Here is a 14,644-nt window from a genome sequence, read left to right on the forward strand (position 1 = left end):
TCACCAAGATGGCAATGGTTCACAGCACGATGAATGGAGTACCCTTTAACCTTTGTGGTTCGGACCAGAGGTGACCCAGATCGTCCAATGGATGGCAGATGGAATCAGAGTCCACAGAGTCCCATAGACCAAGGTGCAAAGAGGAACAAGTCTGACACATTTCGCTGTCAGTGGACAGCTTTTTCAAAGGTGTTGTATGGCTGCACATGACCTCCTTATATAGGGGGTCAGTAATTCAATTACTACTATCACATGATTCAAATTTACAATAAAATATCAAAATATCCCATATAATATATTAATATTATAATGGTTAGATAGAGGAGGCAAACCCCATATCTATTCTATATAATAATATATTAAAACAAGTATTTAAACACTAGGAAAACTTTATTTCAATTTTTTAATAATATGAGTCACATGACTCGTATGGATGAAACCTTACACATGAGTGGACCAATCTATCTGAGACCACAGTTGGTTTACTCAGGTCACATGCGTTGGTCTGGAGAAAGTCATTGGTCAGAAATTGCCAGTGATGACAGGATCACATGACCGGGCCAGTTCTTCATGTCTTAGGTCATGTCATGTGCGCACATATGACTCGATACGTCTCCCGGCTCACGGGACCGATCATATGGTTGGATCCAACGGGTCAGGTGACCTGAGTAGCCAATGGGTGAACATGAATACATGTATGGATTTCCGTGTTGGCATGGTAACCAAGCCACCGGAACCCATCCAAAACACTGCTCTTTCTTTTTCATAAAAATAAATAAGCACGTGAACTTAATTATTAAAACCCATAAATAAATTAGAATTAAATTAGAATTGGAATTAGAAATTAGAAATAAATGGCATATACATAAATCGCATCGAATGTGACAGTTTCACTTATCTCAGAGAGGTAACCAGGATCTTACAATCCTCATTTGTTCAGAGTGTTTATTGTTACTAGGCAACAGTTGCCACGAGAATGGGGACAAACATAATCTACATCATTACCCCCTGTCCCCCTTATCATAGGTAAGTTTAATTTAAAAAGTCCATACACCCAAAAGTTAACACTCTGATGCATATGATTTAACTCTAAATAGGTTATCAAACATCTATTAATACAGCAACAATATGAAATACAAGTTTAAATTCTCCATTAGATGTTATTACATGTCTTTTAATGGAATATCCCTGTTTAGTTCCAAAACATTTTTGGGGAGCAGACATTCACTACTTCAACTGATCTTAAAAGGGGCAATACATTGTCCCTATTTGAGAGATGTTTTTCATATATGTTTTCAATACTTGGACACTATCTCCGTACCATAAAAACATCCCCATCCCTCATAGGACTATTACATGTGGTTTTAAACAAGTACTGGCCGATGAATAAGATGGATATCAGGTTATCGTGTTAGGTTCCATCGCTTCATTCAAACCATATGGATGCAACGTGTTTAACTTGAATATCCAATAGATCTCTTGCTTACATAATTTATTATAATGGTCACCCCCCCGTATGGTAACTGGAATGTGTTCCAGTGCTGTTACTCTAAGGGAGCTAGGATCACCTCCATGCTCTTCACAGAAATGTCTTGGAACACTATGATTTTGTGTTTTGTTGACTATATTTCTCCTATGTTCCATTAATCTCACTTTCAGACTACGTGTGGTTCTACCCACATATTTTGTAGTGCACCCGCACTCCAATAGGTATATAACCCATTTAGAGTCGCAGTTTAAAAAGCTTTTCAAAAAATAGGTTGATCCATCTGTTGTTATGTTAATTGTTTGTGTTCTATTTATGACATGTGAACATGTCGTGCATCTCGACTTCCCACATCTATAAAATCCATTGGGAAGTGGTGGTAGCCAAGATTCTATAGTAGAACAGGAGTCTCCCAACTTTTTTGTCGCTGGGTTTACTGTTTCTCTTCTCAGTGCACTTGGTGCCAAGATGGTTTTTAATGATCTGTTCTTTTTAAAAATAACACGAGGTGTTGCGGGCAGAATGTTCCTCAAAATGGGTTCACATAAAAGAATGTTATAATTTTGTTTTATCATTTTTTTAATCTCCCCTGAGTGACTATTAAACTTAGAAATAAAGAAGGTATCACCTATATTAAAATTCTCCTTATTGTTACACTTTTATGATCAAGTAGAGATTTTCTGTCTTTGATTACCACCTCCTGATAAGCTTGAACCAGAAGGTGCTCTGGATACACACGCACTCTGAAAGAGTCCATCATGGCCCCTGCTTGTTTTATGAAGGTTTCCCTTTCTGAGCAATTTCTCGTTACTCTGAGAAGTTGCCCTTTGGTGATGTTTTTCTTCCAGGGGCCATGATGCGCACTCTTGAAATGCAGGTAGGCATTACTACCTACTTCCTTTACATAATTGGACGTAATTATGTTCTTACCCCTTGCTTCCAGGGTCAAGTCCAAAAAATTAATTTGACATTTGTCAAATGTATAGGTGAACTGTAAATTAAAAGTGTTAGTGTTGAGAGAAGAAACAAACATACGTGCTGAATCGAGATCCCCATCGCAAATAATAAATAAGTCATCAATGTAACGGCCATAGAGGACCAGATGCGCTGCTAGGTCATTGCCCCACACCAATTGCTCCTCTACTTGACCCATATACAAGTTGGCATAACTGGGCGCAAATCTGGTCTCCATGGCCGTCCCCATGATTTGAAGATAGAAAGTGTCCGAAAAAATAAAATAGTTGTGCTTGAGAATGAAAATAATAGAACTGAGGATAAAATCCCTGTGTCCCTCACTGAGGTCACCGTCCTTGATAAATTGGTGTTTAATGGCTGTCAAACCCAAATCATGGGGAATGTTACTATATAAGCTTTGTACATCCAATGTCAAAAAGGCATAACTCGGACGCCATTCAATATTTTTAATACGTTTCAAAAAATGTGTAGTATCTCAAACATGTGACTTCAGTGAGGGTACACGGGGTTGTAGAAAACTGTTAACATAAAAGGAAAGACTAGCCGTGAGAGAGCTGACACCCGAAATAATGGGACGTCCAGGGGGTGAAGTGATGGACTTGTGTAATTTGGGAAGGTGATAGAAAATAGGGATGGTAGGAAACAAAGGTGACAAAAATTTGAATTCATCTTTGGAAATGATCCCGTCAGCAAGAGTGCCCTTCAAGAGGGTCTGTAACTCCAAGACATATTCTGCAGTAGGATCCTTAGTCAATATTATGTAGAAGGTTCTATCGTCCAATTGCCGTAGGGCCTCCTTGACATAATCCACCCTATTTTGAATAATTATTCCCCCCCCTTATCAGCTTCCCTAATAACTAGTGTGGTATCCTTGGTAAGTTTATGCTGGGCCTTCAATTCCCATTTATTAAGGTTTTGGTTTTTAGTTGTTTTTGGTTCATTCTTCAGACACATGTTTCTAAAAGCATCCAGGGAGGTTTTGTAGAAACTCTCCACGCTGCTGTTTTTATATTGAATCGGAAAAAAATTCCGATCTGGGTTTGAAAATTGTTCTGTCAATGTCATATATCTTACGAGTGTCAGTGGGAAAGGGGGGGGGGACAAATCTTCCCCTTCACATTGAAGATCATTGAGTATTTGGAGGTACGGTTCATCCCCCATATCTAAAAGGATGGGTGAAGCCGTGTCTCCCTGTTTAGACAGAGACTTGTTAGCAAAATACCTTTTCCTACATAAGGATCGAACAAACGATTCAGTTCTACAAAAAGATCAAAAATATTCGGATCGGTAGTGGGCGAAAACTTTAGGGCCTTCTTTAAGAGGGAAATTTCCCCCTCCGTTAATGTTCTAGATGAAAGGTTAAATATTTCCTTTGGGGCCCCACTATTCTCCTTCCCTTTTAATATCTTATGTTTTTCCTTCTTCCCTCCTCTTCTCCCTCTGAACTTCGGTCTCTTCCCCTCTTGGGCGTGGGGGTTAGTTGTTCTGGTTGGTGACGTGGTTCTTTGTAATATCGCTGGTGTGGATCTAAAAAAACCTCATTGGTAGATCTTTTCAAATAATTATCTGGGGGTTTGTACCAAGTTTTAGGTCGAGCTCCTAATCTAGACCTGTCACTTTTAGGGGATCTGGAATCATGGGGAAGCGAGGTGCCTTGGGGTGCCACCGTGTTTGAACCTTGGCGCCGACTGGAGTGTAACCTCCGTCTGTCTCTCGAGTAATTATATTTAATGCCACCGCGGGCCTCCAAATCTCCCCTAGTTCCATATGCCCCATTCGTTCTAGACCTATTATAGGTGCGTTCCTCTCCTTTTCTGTAGTCCTCTGTGTCCCTTTTAAAATTTTTACATTTTAAGTCAGAAATATTTTGCTAAAATTTCAAAACTCTTTCCATTGTTCTTTGATCTAGTGCTTTAAATTCTGATTCTGCAGTTCGTGGCTCCAAACAGATTTTAATCCGTTCAGTTTCCTTCTCCAAATATTTTGCTCTTTCAAGTCTAAACTTTATTACTAATTCCATTAATGAATAGGCACATTTGTCTAAAATATTGTTCCATTCTTCCTGGAAATCTGCATAATTGGTAAAAATTGAAGGTTTGGAGACACGAAGGCCTCTAGGAATAATCTTACTATCCAGGTATTTTTGCAGATTAGTTCCATCTAACCAGTGCTTAGTTTCTTGTTTCAATAAGTCTTCTAATTTATAAAAATCATCATTTAGTGTAGAATTGGGGCCGATATCAGTATTTTGCTGCGGCTTATCCCATTTATTTAAAAAGGTTTGCCTCCTCAAAGATCTATTTTCAAAAGAGGAAAAACAACTCATCGTTGCAGCCCGTTTGAAACTATGTGAAGTAGCAAGAAAAGATATATCGAAATGTATCTAAAACGGGCGCTACTTTGGGTTGGTTTACCTAGCAGCTGTTTTAATGGAGGTAGTCACTCTCCACAATATATACACAAAACACAAAAGAAAATTAAACAGCGCTACTTTTAGTATGTTATAAATTAATCATGTGTAACAAAATATTCTAAATAACCCTTATTTATTATAAAAGGATAACAAGGAGTTTGTTACCTCACAAATTAATATCACTGGAACACTTACAGACAATAATAGACATACATAGCAATATTTAAACTACATAAGAATTTTGTGCTGACAGCATTCATATATTGTCCTCGAATCCACGGTCAATTATCAGGGACTTGTCATACAGTTCTGTGGGCTACAGTCCATATATGTACCTATAGACATGGTCATAGACCAATGGTAATGGTCCCAGGTGTTTTATAATATTTACCGGTCCCAAGGAATTTGTGAAGGGAAAAGACCTCCTCGTGTTGAGCCTTTTGTGGCAGGATTTCACCAAGATGGCAATGGTTCACAGCACGATGAATGGAGTACCCTTTAACCTTTGTGGTTCGGACCAGAGGTGACCCAGATCGTCCAATGGATGGCAGATGGAATCAGAGTCCACAGAGTCCCATAGACCAAGGTGCAAAGAGGAACAAGCCTGATGTGTTTCGCTGTCAGTGTACAGCTTTTTCAAAGGTGTTGTATGGCTGCACATGACCTCCTTATATAGGGGGTCAGTAATTCAATTACTACTATCACATGATTCAAATTTACAATAAATTATCAAAATATCCCAAATAATATATTAATAATATAATGGTTAGACAGAGGAGGCAAACCCATATCTATTCTATATAATAATTTATTAAAACGAGTGTTTAAACACTAGGAAAACTTTATTTAAATTTTTTAATAATATGAGTCACATGACTCGTATGGATGAAACCTTACACATGAGTGGACCAATCTATCTGAGACCACAGTTGGTTTACTCAGGTCACATGCGTTGGTCTGGAGAAAGTCATTGGTCAGAAATTGCCAATGATGACAGGATCACGTGACCGGGCCAGTTCTACGTGTCTTAGGTCCGGTCACGTGATCGGGTGTATTGCATCTCGTGACCCTGAATCACCAATCGGGTGGAGATGTATTAATATACATCTCTCCAAATTCCTCCTCAATGGCTACACATTAGAGGCCAGGCTTGTCACCCCCCCTTCCCCCCCCCCCCTTGATAACGTCATATGCGCACATATGACTCGATACGTCTCCCGGTAGCCCACAGAACTGTATGACAAGTCCCTGATAATTGACCGCGGATAAGAGGACAATATATGAATGCTGCCAGCAAAAAACTCTTATGTAGTTTAAATATTGCTATGTATGTCTATTATTGTCTGTAAGTGTTCCAGTGATATTAATTTGAGAGTTAACAAACTCCTTGTTATCCTTTTAAAATAAATAAGGGTTATTTAGAATATTTTGTTACACATGATTCATTTATAACATACTAAAAGTAGCGCTGTTTAATTTTCTTTTGTGTCATGTATCCTATCGTGTTTACTACTGCGACAAGAGAGTATGCTTTACATATGTTCTATTTCACTGTGCCTGGAACCTGACATTATTACTTGTCTGATATATGAGCTATAACAAACCATAGATAATACTGTAGAATGGCTCTTAACCTCATGTAGGGGGAGAGGAGGGGAAGTGGTTGGGCTGACAAAAAGCTTTGCTTCAGAGGGGTCTGTAAAAATGTGAGTTCGGCTGTTATCAATCCCCAGTAATTTTGCTAGATACAAAGGACTAAATAATTTCTAGTCATTTTTAACATTTTCATGCTTAACTGGCTATATTTGATCATTTTCTTTAATAATTCTACCAGCAAAGAGCTTATTCAAAGTTCAAACTTGAACACAGTAGTTTATAAAAATAAAAAACAATCTTGTTAAATATATAAAATGTAGCTATTTACTGTACAGTATATACTCGAACATGTTGAAAGATGCAGGCAGGAGAGTAATAGGTTGTGTTTTTTGTGATATAGTGCATTTACAGAAAATTTCAAGTCGCTACATGTACAGTATATATACTAGAATAAGACTGTTGGCATGGTTCAGATGTGAATGCAACGCCTGTCCCAGCTGCTTAATTGTATGAAGTGGATCTAAAGAGATATGCAAATGCTGCAGCCACCAGGAAGAAACTCAGGCACAAAAGAGATTTAAAAAAAAAGTCTGATTATCTGTAGCTGCGTGAGATACAGTAGTATGGTTGGATACAACTTGCCAATGCACATAAGATGTGACATCATGCAAGGTTCCCCCCCCCCCCACCGCAAACGATATTGTTCATGCACACTGAACGATATTGTTTGCTATACTGGATAATGGCACCCGGCCACATCCAATCTTTACATTTCAAGAAATTGTACAATGAAGCATGCATCGTTAATGATAAAGTGAATACACACTGGATGATATGTACAATATATCATCTGATCCACCAGATCGGATCACCAAGTTTGTACCCAGCATTTAGTCCCACACTAAAGTAGAAATAGATACAAAAGTGCAGCACTGGGATGCAGAGTTCAAATTATGACAAAGCAGACTCACTTTGTTAGTAACAACTTACAAGATACAATTTATTCCATAAAAAGCATTAACATAAAAAACATTAAAAACATTAACATAAAATCTTAACATATTACAGTGGCTTATAAAAAAAATACCCCTTATGTTGATAATTAACATGCAATGGGTCTCTAGAACTCTAGAGTATAAATAAAGAATCTGTTATCAGCATGCCATCATTTTGTGCCTATTCAATATTGAAATCAGTCCAGCACATAATATGTTGCAGGTGTCTCTCAGGTCATTGGACCAACAGAAAGTTCCTCTCCAATATACTGTAAATGAGGCTGTATGTGAGCAGTATGTAAAAAGCTGGTAAGGAAGGATGTTAAGTCCACAATGTCTCAGCCTAAAATGCAGTGACAGCAGTCCAGAGACCCATTATATGGCTAGATGTTAGCCAGCTTAACTAGTGGTGGGGAACATAGCCTGAGCTACTGGAGTGCTGCCTGATGGAACTGTAGAATGGCTAAATGATCCTTCTTGCAAAAGGCTTGAGAGCAAGAGCCGGATAGTTGTCTGTGATCAAGCTGGACTTAATGAAAAGCAACCATCTAAGATCACAGGCATGTAGCAAGTATCTTCTGAGGGTTTGTTGTGAAACAGGGGCTGGTCACCTACATGTTTTAATGCTCCCAGTGTCTTTGTCAATGTGAGATTTATATTGAGATGACTACTACTGGTTTCTCATAACTGGTTGCTTGTGAGTAAAGATGAAGCATGGTATGCAGTCACACCAGTGCTCCACTGAGCAATCCTATGATTGCTCATAATGTCTGTCACACCTATGACATCAGAGCCGGTTATACTGCAACTGAAGACTCATCCAAAGTACCATACATGCTGACTATCAATGAAGCTTTGTCGTGTCACTGTGGAACAGCATGTTTTTCATCTGTGGCCTCATTTTTTGTCCTTTGCTCTTCTCTGTAGGAGTTTTTGCCAAAGCAAAGCATAAATCCTCCTAATCCTCCTCTGACTCTAAAGGTGGTGCCTGCTTAGGGTTGGTATATAATGTACAGTACCTGTAACCTGGCAAAACAAGAACATTACTCTAGTTAGCCAATGTTACATTTGTATGTGTAGATGGGTTGGGGCTGGGTGACTGGCACTCGGGATCCTGGTGGTCAGCATACCGCTGCCGGGATCCTGCCACCAAAATACTGGCAGGAGGGCAAGCGCAATGAAGCCCCTAGCCGCGGGTTTGCTGCACTTGGCACCTTGCTAACATTCACCCTTGTTTTGTCAACTTTAAAAACCAAGGTCTCTTACCACAAAAAAGTATGAAGTTACTTAACACAAACATGTTAAGTTTGCCTAAAGCTAGTAAAAAAAAAACTAGAGATGTGCGGCTGGCACTTTTCACATTTTGGTTTTGGTTCTAATTCCACTTTCGTGTTTTGGTTTTGGCAAAACCACCCTTTCAGGTTTTGGTTTTGCATCTGGATGATTTAAAAAAAAAAACATAAAAATGGCTAACATCACAGAATTTGGGGGTAATTTTGATCCTATGGTATTATTAACCTCAATAACATTCATTTCAAACACCTTGCCCATCTTGGAGTGGCACTGCAGTGTCAGACAAGAGGGCAGATATAAAAAAGGCACCAAACAGCACCTCATGCAAAGATGTAGAAGATGCGCAATGAGGTAACTGTATGACTAAGCCAAACTACACAAACAATTGGCCCATCTAGGAGTGGCACTGCAGTGGAAGACAGGAGGGCAGACATCCAAAAAAAAAGGCCCCAAACAGCATATGATGCAAAGAAGAAAAAGAGGTGCACCGAGGTTGCTGTATGACTAAGCTAAGCGACACAACCACCTGGCTCATTTAGTAGTGTCACACAGTGGCTGAATGTTGAAAGTGGGCCGCAATTGTTCGGTCCACTGACAGCATCTCCTGCACGCACCTGTCATTTTTCAAAATTCTGCAATTGGTGGACATATACGGCAGTACCCCAGGACTCATAGGGCAGTGTCAGACAGGATGGCTCTTTTCAAAAACTAGGCCCCAAACAGCACCTCATGCAAATATTTCGAAGAGGTGCAATGAGGTAGCTGTATGACTAAGCCAAGTGACACAAACAATTCCCACTGGAATTATATGTCCAAATCACTGGAATTAAATGGCAAAATCACTGGAAATATATGTCCAAATCACTGGAATTTGCTAGATACCTTGGAGGGAGCCGGAGATGGAGATCTACATGCGACGCTGCATAGATTGGCTGGGGAGCATGTATTACTTACCGTGCATAGGGAGAGGAGTCAGCCTGCCAGAGCCCTGTACGGAAATCCCGGAAGTGGGGGCGCCGGACCAGAAGTGATGCACGTTTTGCTGGGAGGAGATTGTTCACCTGATCGACAATCCTCTAGCGATAGCAGGAACCTGCCCATTTCACCCGGTGTTCATACATAGAGCAGGCGGCAGGTCACAGGGTATATCAAGCCTACATATTGCTTCCCAGTCACCTTGGCAATGCCTGACACAGGAACTTAGTGGCAGCAGGGACCCGCCCACCTTACCCTGTGCATGTACATGGGCGCAATAGGTATTACACACTGCTTCCAGTTACCTTGGTAATGCCTGTATAGGATTTCTATACCCAGTCCACTAGAAACACACAGCAGGGACTCACTCACCCCGTTCTGTGCCCAGACAGAGCTGTAAGGAAATTCCAACACACAGCTCCCTGGGCATGATACATCTATATAGGATTATAGTTCTATGAGTAGCACACAGTGGGGATCTGCCTGTTTCACTCTGTATTTTTCTATATATACAGAGCTATTGGGATATATAAACAACAACTCCCTGGGCAAAATATCTACATAAGAAAATTGCAGCATAAAAGACTATAATCCACTGCTGATTTTTTAGCACCTGGGGACCATAACTTGCATAACAGGCACATTAATACCACATAATAGAAGCTACATAGCCTTTATTAGCTGCATATATAATTGTATAAGGATTGTGTACTGTTTGCAGTCATACAGTGTGTCATTTTATGGTAACCTATTTTTTAACATTTCTTTGAATGTGTTCTTTTTACTGACGTACAAGAGAAACTAAATGTATCTGCATTGATAATTGGGCATTACTATGAAAAATTATCTCTACATCCCTTATAATTGATTTTGGGGTGTTCTTGCTCTCTGTATATGTAGATTTATCTATAGGATTTCCAATCTGAATCTATTGCTTTCAGCATTAACTGCAAAAACTTGGTATTAACAGATATATACATTTCTTGGAGTATCATTACCTATTTTGAGCATCTCTCTGAATGTGTTCTTTTTACTGTGGTATAAATCAAATGTATCTGCATTGGAAATTGGTCATAATTATGAAAAATTGTCTCTACATCCCTTACAATTGATTTTGGGGTGCTCTTGCTCTCTGTATATGGATATTTATTTCTAAGATTTTCAGTCTGAATTTATTGCTCTCAGCAAACTGCAAAAATTTGGTCATCACAGAGATATACACTTCTTGGAGTATTATTAGAATTTCTACTCAATAAAGAGATATATATATATATATATATATATATATATACACATACACCCTTTCTTCTCCTTTTGATGTAATTTGAAGAATCACACTATTCATATTGTAGAATGGGCATGTTTGTGAATGTTCACATGTGATATTAATAACCATAACTTGCCTCTTTAATGGGGATATATTTTATGGACTTATCATTCTTCTACCCTGAGCCTTATATCTTTTTCTTTTCATTTCATGCACTCTCTTATCCATGACTCATGGACTGTTCTCTGCAATGCTATTACAGTAAAAGGGGCTCCTTAGTGGACAGCAGAAGTGCAATACTTACCTATTACTTTCCATCCTGATTCTTCAGGTTTAATACTTTTCCTCTCTTTACATACTCTTGATAGTTACCTTCAAATCTAGAACTCTTGCATTCTCTGATTTTTCAACACTCTCTCATCCCATTGGGTGTCCCTGCATGAAAATAGACTCCTCCTTCAATTATCTACAGTCCTACAATGCTGGATATGCCCAATCCCATCTGATCTTGGAAGCCAAGCAGCGTTGGGCCTGGTCAGTACCAGAAGGGGAGACCATCTGGGAATACCGGGTACTGTAGTCCTAAGGGATATGAATGCACCCAGGAAAGCAGAAGTGTTCTTACTTTCTTCATAACCAGAATACTTAGGTTAAACACTCTCTCATTGCCCAGTCGATGTCCACAGATGGGCAAAAGCAGAAGTGACTAGTTCTGTTATACTTCCCTATAATTTCTCTTGAGCAGAAGTGGAATAGAATCAAATATACAACCATAATTTTTATAACAATTTGTACTGCCCAGGACAGGGATACTATACCGTGGCACAAGCCAATTCTAATGGTTACTTCATAGGAGTTGGGAGTCACATAGCCGGTTCCTCTCTTATGAGCATACATCCATATATAATCTCATAAATTGATTGAGAGAACTGGGAAATAAACATTTTCGCTCTCACTTACGTTTCATATTAACACTCACTTAAAATATAGAAGGCGTAAGTAACTTTTTACCCTACTCAACATTTTTTTTATCATGATTTAATTCGATATTATCTCCCAATCTTTGTTTATGAAAAATTAATTGTCATCGTCTGCTTAGAATCAGCAGCACCATTAAAAGTTAAGTTTTAATCTTACACACACAGTGTAACCCAGGGGTGGGCAATTATTTCAGCTGAGGGGCCACTTGACATTTCCTGTCAGTATCCGAGGGCCACACACAAAATAGCAGCTCCCCCCACTTGCCAAAAATATAGGGACGTGGCTTCATGTGGAAGGAGTGTGGACAAAAAATAATACAGATTCGTATTAGGCTGCACAATAGTCTCCATTATTCAAATTGCGCCACTTACACACATTACAGCAGGTAGAGCCCCCTTTTACACAGTACGGAAGGTAGAGCCCCCTTTTACACATTACAGCAGGTAGAGCTCCCTTTTACACAGTACGGCAGGTAGAGCCCCCTTTTACACAGTACGGAAGGTAGAGCCCCCTATTACACATTAACATTTTATTTAGGATAATGATTGCGCAGCAAGCAAATTATCCAGTGTCTTATGGCCCCTGGGGAAAGGTGTGACACAGTGATATGACACAGGGAGTGTGACACAGTGACAGAACACGAGGGGTCACAGATAAGAACCGGCACACACAATCCAGTCTCCGGGGGCAGCCAGCATCTTCGGGGAAGCTGGACATGCCCCCGGCGCGAAAGAGAAAATACCCGCCAGGCCCCACCCCTTTTAAATTAGGCCACACAACCTTTTTGGGCCCCACTGGGCTTGAGCGGGGGGGGTTTAATAGTACAGAGTGCGCTCCGGGTGTCACCACACCCGGTGACGCCTCTGGGCGACACGGTGACAGAAGAACACGGTGGGGTTGACAGTGACAGATCACCATGGGGGTGACACGGTGACAGAACACGGGGGGTGTGACACAGTGACAGAACATTGGGGGGGTGACACAGTGACAGAACACGGTGGGGGTGACATGGTGACAGCACACGGGGGGTGACACGGTGACAGCACACGGGGGGTGACACGGTGACAGCACACAGGGGGGGACAGTGACAGAACACCATGGGGGTGACACAGTGACAGAACACGGGGGGTGTGACACAGTGACAGAACATGGGGGGGTGACACAGTGACAGAACACAATGGGGGTGACACAGGGCGGTGACAGTGACAGAACACGGGGGGTGACAGTGACAGAACACCATGGGGGTGACACAGTGACAGAACACGGGGGGGTGACACAGTGACAGAACATGGGGGGGGTGACACAGTGACAGAACATGATGGGGGTGACACGGGGGGGTGACAGTGACAGAACACGGGGTGTGTGACACAGTGACAGAACACGGGGGGGTGACAGTGACAGAACACGGGGGGGTGATGCAGTGACAGAACACGTGGGGGGATGACAGTGACAGAACACGGGGGGGTGACACAGTGACATAACACGGTGGGGGTGACACGGTGACAGCACATGGGGGGGTGACAGTGACAGAACACGGTGGGGGTGACACGGTGACAGCACACGGGGGGGTGACAGTGACAGAACACGGGGGTGTGACACAGTGATAGAACACGGTGGGGGTGACACGGTGACAGCACATGGGGGGGTGACAGTGACAGAACACGGGGGGTGTTACACAGTGACAGAACACGGGGGGGTGACAGTGACAGAACACGGGGGTGTGACACAGTGACAGAACACAGTGGGGGTGACACGGTGACAGCACACGGGGGGTGTGACACAGTGACAGAACTCGGGGGGTGACAGTGACAGAACACGGGGGGTGACAGTGACAGAACACCATGGGGGTGACACGGTGAGGGTTTGGTACAGCGAGAGCTAAAGATCTCTCCCCCAAACCTAAAAACAGACTGACGCCACTGTCCGCACACACAAATACACACACAATCTCACATATATATACACACACACACACACTTTCTCTCACTCACTTTTCCCATTAACTTACTGATCTGGCTGGCAGTGGCAGGAAGGATGGATCTGCAGCAGTCTGGCTCTTGTCCCGTGTAGCTCCGCCCCCCTGAGGGCCCATGTAGCCCCGCCCCTTCATCGACACATAGCCCCACCCCCTTTTCGGCTGAACAAAGCCGTTGTCACTGTGGAGTCTGGAGCCGGGAGGAGGAGGCTGCTACAACGCAGCAGCAGGGGAGAGAGGAGCCGCTGGCAGCTTGGAGGTACTGCAGTGCAGAGCAATGACAAGCAACTCAGCTGGTCGGGCCACTTGTCATTGCTTGCTGGTGGGAGGCAGTGGGCCGGGCAGGATTGGTTTGTGGGCCGCATCTGGCCCGTGGGCCGTATTTTGCCCACCCCTAGTGTAACCTATATTTTCATCATACTTACATCAATTGATTTAAAGTGTGCCCCAGAGAGACAAAAAACAGTCTTTTTTTTCGCTCCTCCGCAAAAAAATCCCTCTAACATCTGTATGACTAAGCCAAGCAACACAAACAATTGGCCCATATAGGAGTTGCACTGCAGTGGAAGACAGGAGGGCAGATATAAAAAAAAGCCCCAAACAGCACCTCATACAAAGATGTTGAAGAGGTGCAATGAGGTAGCTGTATGACTTAGCCAAGCGGCACAAATAATTGGCCCATCTAGAA

General features: G+C 41.8%; 1 pseudogene; it reads left to right on the forward strand.

The window, feature by feature from the left end:
* The first annotated feature begins 11,464 nt into the window (after positions 1-11,464).
* Positions 11,465-11,583, forward strand: LOC134895449 (5S ribosomal RNA; annotated as a pseudogene).
* Positions 11,584-14,644: the final 3,061 nt, after the last annotated feature.

The sequence above is a fragment of the Pseudophryne corroboree genome, chromosome 3, assembly GCF_028390025.1.
Source record: "Pseudophryne corroboree isolate aPseCor3 chromosome 3, aPseCor3.hap2, whole genome shotgun sequence".
Classification (NCBI taxonomy): Eukaryota; Metazoa; Chordata; class Amphibia; order Anura; family Myobatrachidae; genus Pseudophryne; species Pseudophryne corroboree.